The sequence below is a fragment of the Lycium barbarum genome, chromosome 8 (genome assembly GCF_019175385.1).
Source record: "Lycium barbarum isolate Lr01 chromosome 8, ASM1917538v2, whole genome shotgun sequence".
Lineage (NCBI taxonomy): Eukaryota > Viridiplantae > Streptophyta > Magnoliopsida > Solanales > Solanaceae > Lycium > Lycium barbarum.
In genome coordinates, this window is record NC_083344.1 from 25,438,318 (window position 1) to 25,442,388 (window position 4,071).

At 52.2% G+C, this 4,071-nt stretch overlaps 1 non-coding gene across 1 annotated transcript; it reads right to left on the minus strand.

Moving 5' to 3' along the window:
- Positions 1–1,474: 1,474 nt before the first annotated feature.
- LOC132608582 (5.8S ribosomal RNA) lies at positions 1,475–1,630 on the minus strand. Its single transcript, XR_009570465.1, has one exon. It is a non-coding gene; the product is annotated as a 5.8S ribosomal RNA (ribosomal RNA).
- Between the last annotated feature and the right edge of the window lie 2,441 nt (positions 1,631–4,071).

The window sequence follows — 4,071 nt, forward strand, 5'->3', positions numbered from 1 at the left end:
CCAAACCTCATCACACCCTTCATGGGTGAGACTTTTAACAACACTTGCTCTCCCTCTCCAAACTCAAGATCTCGGACTTTACGGTCCGCATATTCCTTCTGCCTACTCTGTGCTGCTAGAAGTTTAGCTTCAATCACCTTCACCTTCTCTAAGGACTCTCTCAGAAGATCAGTACTCCAAGGTCTCACCTCAAACGCATCAAACCACTCGATAGGAGACCTACATCTCTATGGCTACTCTTTCCCACTTCCACTCAGGAATAGGCATCCTCTGAAGTGAACCCCTAGGTTTCTGATGTTTATATTTCACTTGTTGGCAGTTCAGACACTGAGCAACAAACTCTACTATATCACACTTCATCCTAATCCACCAGTAGTGCTGTCTCAAATTGCGATACATCTTAGTAGCGCCAGGATGAATAGAATACCTCGAACTATGAGCCTCTGCTAGAATGGTCTTGATCAAATCGCCCACACGTGGCACGAAAAATTGCCCTTTAATCCATAACACCCCTTCTTCGTCAATCACGACCTCTTTGGCCTCACCACGCAACACTTTGTCACGTATTTTGTACAACTTAGCATCCTCAAACTGCTTAGCCTTAATCAACTCCAGAAATGATGATCGAGCCTCAATACAAGCCAACACCCTGGGTTTAGACCATCGTGAGACAGGTTAGTCTTACCCTACTGATAACAGTTTCGCAATAGTAATTCAACCTAGTATGAGAGGAACTACTGATTCACACAATTGGTCATCGCGCTTGGTTGAAAAGCCAGTGGCGCGAAGCTACCGTGTGCTGGATTATGACTGAGCACCTCTATGTCAGAATTCGGGCTAGAAGCGACGCATGCACTCACTGTCCGCTTGCTGACCCGCAGTAGGGGCCTCTGGCCCCCAAGGACATGTGTCGTTGGCTATGTCATCACGGCGGATGAGTCGCGGTGACCACCTTGAAGTACAATTTTCATCGAGCGACGGCTAGAATCCTTTGCAGACCACTTAATTACGTGATGGGGTATTGTAAGTGGCAGAGTGGCCTTGCTGCCACGATCCACTGAGATTCAGCCCTTTGTCGCTCCAATTCGTCCCTCTCCCTCCAATCCATTCAATTTCCATCTTTTTTGATAAGAGGCGCCCAATTCTAAAGCTGGGCTGTTCCAGATTCGCTTGTCGTTACTAGGGGAATCCTTGTAAGTTTCTTTTCCTCCACTTATTGATATGCTTAAACTCAGCGGGTAATCCCGCCTGACCTGGGGTCGCGATCAGAGCGCCTAAGCACAAGAAGGGTCTAGGAGGCCAAACGTGCGACGGGGTATAGCCACGACACTTCTAGAGTTGGGTTACAACCACCACTTGCCGTGACGTCCGTCGAAGTGGACTCACATTTAGGCTAGCCGGAAGACCAGAGTCTGCCCCACGACACCACTATGACCCAGAGTCTGGGCGCGGTGTGCGGGGACAACGCGATGCCTGACGCCCAGGCAGACGTGCCCTCGGCCTATTGGCTTCGGGCTCAACTTGCGTTCAAAGACTGGTTAGTTCACAGGATTCTGCAACTCACACCAAGTATAGCATTTCTCTATGTTCTTCATCGTTGCGAGAGCCAAGATATCCATTGCCGAGAGTCGTTTTGTTTTAAAAGAAGCACAGGTCCTCCTGCACGCACTGCGGACGGGGCGTGAGAGGCAGGCTATCAATTTAAGTATTCCTTGGTGCCGGGAACGGGGGGGAGACGCACGCACAAGGGGTCGAAGCACCTTGCCCGCACGGCTCCCCAGTTTTTAAACATTTTCGCGAGTCATTCTGCTCTGCAGGTTTCGACAATATCCTTCCGCAGGTTCATCTACAGAAACCTTGTTACGACTTCTCCTTCCTTTAAATGATAAAGTTCAATGGACATCACGCGATGTCGCGGGCAGCAAACCGCCCACGTCGCCGCGATCCGAACATTTCGCCGAATCATTCGATCGGTAGAAGCGACGGGAGGTGTGTACAAAGGGCAGGGACGTAGTCAACGCTAGCTGATGACTCGCGCTTACTAGGAATTCCTCGTTGAAGACCAACAATTGTAATGATCTATCCCCATCACGATGAAATTTCAAAGATTACTCGGGCCTGTCGGCTAAGGCTATAAACTCATTGAATACATCAGTGTAGCGCGCGTACGGCCCCGAACATCTAAGGGCATCACAAACCTGTTATTGTCTCAAACTTCCGCGGCCTTTTCGATTGCAACAAATGTTAACACTAAGTCCTAGAATCGTGAGATGTCAAAGTAAAAGCCAATGCTTGGCATATTGACGTGTCATGTCCTGGGTCGTATGCAATTATAGTGTCACCGCTAGAGGTTTTTCGTGTTGTCTGGTGCAATTCTAAGGCCTAGCGACATGCCAAGCGTGCCCAACGACACTAACACGATGCTTGGTGACATGTGATTGGAGGTTTTTTGGGTTGTCACGTGTGAGGCCGACACACAGTGACATGCCAATGACACTTAGACGACGCATAGCGATAGGTCACAATTAGAGGCCTTTTGGGTTGTGGCGTGCAAGATCGACACAAAGTGACATGCCAAGGGCAAGGCCCTTTCCCAAAAGGCATGTTGGCATAGGCCACCGCTCAGGGACATGGCCCAAAGCACAGTGGCATACACCCAGCAACATAGCCCAACGCGTAGTGGCATAGGCCACTGCCCAGCGACATAGCCCAATGCACAGTGGCCACCGCCCAGCAACATAGCCCAACACACAGTGGCATAGGCCACTGCCCAGCGACATAGGCCACTGCCCAGCGACATAGCCCAACGCACAATGGCTACCGCCCAGCGACATAGCCCAACGCACAATGGCTACCGCCTAGCGACATAGCCCAACGCACAGTGGCATAGGCCACTGCCCTGTGACATAGGCTAGCACCCAACGCACAATGGCCACCGCCTAGAGACATAGCCTCTCAGCTCGGTTGATCGAACATGGGATGGACGTGTCAAGGGATTTACATGATGGACCCTTGCACGCCACTATGATGGTTTTAGGATCGTGTGGCCAGACTGCTAGACACGAGCGTGGGCGTGTGGCCAAACTGGCCGACATGGGCGTGGGCGTATGGCCGGACTACCTAACACGGGCGTGCGGCTAGATTGGTCGACATGGGCGTGTGGCCAAATTGGCTGACATGGGAGTGGGCGTGTAGCCAGACTACCAACACAGGCATGGGGCCAGATTGTCCGACATGGGTTTGTGGCCAGATCGGCCGACATGGACGTGGGTGTGTGGCCACACTACCCGACATGGCGGTAGGCATGTGGCCACATTACCCGACATGGGTGTGGGCGTGTGGCCAGACTGGCCGATATGGGCGTGTGCGGCCAAGACATGGGCTGTGGCACTATAGCGTGTGGCTTAGGTGTCAAGACATGGCAGGACCATGGGGCATAGGCATGGTCATGGAAAGGTAAGGGTAAGGCAAGGCTATGGCATGGCATGGCATGGCATGACCGTCACAAGGAAAGGAAAGGCACGGCACGGGACCATCCAGCCGCAGCACCATCTGCCAAGCGATATTCCAAGGCATAGTAGTGGCCTACTATTAGCCCCTTGACTTGGTTGATTGCATGGCATGGGCGTGATAAGGGATTTACATGATGGACCTTGGCACGACCCTTTGATGGTGTGGGCAGCATGTTGACAAAACTGCGACACATGGGCATATGTGTGTGCAAAGCATGGGCGTTGACACAAGGGCAGGCAGCTTGAGTGTCAAGGCATGCCAAAACCTTAGCATTGGAGCAGACATGGCAAGGCAGTGTGTGGGCAAGGCAAGGAAGTGTATGGCAAGGCAAGGGCAAAGGCAAGGCAAGGAAAGTCGAGGGCAAGGCACGACTAAGACATGGCATGGAATGGCATGACCGGGACAAGGCAAGACATGGCAGGGAAAGGCTAGGCAGTGGGCTCTAACAAGGCAGTGTCATGGGCGAGCTGGGCGTTGGTGCAAAGACAAGCATGTGCACAAGGCATGCCACACAGAAAAAATGGCGGGAAGGGAAAGCATGGCACCAATCCTTGGCGC